Consider the following 1723-nt stretch of genomic DNA (forward strand, 5'->3'; position numbering starts at 1 on the left):
ATCCGCACGCACACCGGTTACTTTGAGAAAGGCAGAAGGGAGGGGGATTGAAGTATCGTTGTGCATACCTGATCCTATTCTTGGAGGGGAGAGGGAAAAGGGCGGAGTGGCTTCGTTAGTATTTTAAAGTTGTAGAGTAAAAGGAGAAGCCTTGAATTAGGAGAAAGGGTTGTCTCTAGATGTGAATGAAAAATATTCCCTGCAGGACTTTGTCCCTCGACCTGAGGTCGCCTCAAGATTATGGGTTTCCTGGAACAATCTCTGGACGCTAATTTCCCGAGAAATCAGATTCGCATGATTAGAACCAGGGACCCTCCTCTGCCACCAGCGGAGGCCAAGTCCCTGGTGAAATTGACATTGGCCAATGGGAGGTTTTACTGCTTAAATAATCGCTTTGGTCACAGAAGAGGGTGGGTGAGAATTTCTATTAGAAAATTCTAATTGTTTCTCAAACTTGGCTTCTAAGGAAGGAATTGGTTGTTTTTCTCTACTTGAGACGGGGAAGTCACTAGGATCGATTTGTTGCTAGGCAAATAGCATTTCGAGGGAAGCCGGTTTGTTGGAATCAATTCTGGATTAGAATTTCACTGAGTAGTCATGATATGAGGCATAATTGCTATTTAACTTTTGGGGTTAGGTGCCCTCTGGAAATATGTACCTTTGTAGATAGTTGTGAGCTTCAAATAACATAAAATGTATAAAGTTCTGACATGTAGAAGATGCTTAATAAATGGCAATTTTAAATTCTATTTATTTATTTATCTATCTATCTATCTATTTATTTATTTATTTATTTATTATAAAAATAGAACCAGCTGGGCCATTTCAGGAACAAAGTATACAGAGATTCAGTTATTTTTAAGTGTTCTTAATCATTTGTCCACTTTTCACTCTAAATCTCTGTGGAACAATGGATGGAAGGAAAGAGACAAAGGAAAAAAGCCAGAATGGAAGTTTTTTAAAGAACTCAATGAAGTCATTGACAATTACATCCCTAGTTTGATAATGACATGGCAAACTACGACCTCCTCTATTATAGGATTGCCCTTAAATGAAGGATGTCTGAAGTTTGCAGAACTTTCATTCAAACAAGGCAAAGGGAAATTCATTATATTTCTTGACCGGTAAAGTCATTATATTTTTGAAAACATTAATTTTGATGAATTTGCTTTGTACTGATAAGTGGGTAATGTCTGACTGGCTATTCTTATTGCCTTATTCCTAGGAAAGAAAGAAAACCTCAACTATAACTGATTAAGCTTCCTTTTCCTACACCTCTTTCCCCCAACAGAAGATCAAATCCATTTGTAGAATGCAGTGTTTTCAAGGGGGAAAATGGTTAATTACTTGGGTTAGATCTGGCTTCCACCTTGGGCCTCAGGGTCTTCAAGTGCAAAGGAAGTATAATATGCACTACTTGCCCCAATAGCTCAAAACGTGAAATGAGAGAAAATAAGCCCCTGACACAAAGCCTGGCACGTGACAATTGATCAATAACTCAGCTATTATTACTATTTCTACTATAATATTATGTATTCGAAGAAAGGGTAGCTGTAAGGATTAAAGATTATTTATATAAAGTGCCTGGCCCAGTGCTTATTTGAATACATGATGATTTTCTTTCTCTCTGATGAAAAAACAGTACAATTAATCTTTGTATAACTTTAGAAATAATTCACCTATCTCTATAACTTTTGTACAGAAGTTACTGGCGTAATACTCA

This window comes from Pteropus vampyrus, unplaced genomic scaffold (assembly GCF_000151845.1).
Source record: "Pteropus vampyrus isolate Shadow unplaced genomic scaffold, Pvam_2.0 Scaffold2, whole genome shotgun sequence".
In the NCBI taxonomy this organism is placed as follows: Eukaryota; Metazoa; Chordata; class Mammalia; order Chiroptera; family Pteropodidae; genus Pteropus; species Pteropus vampyrus.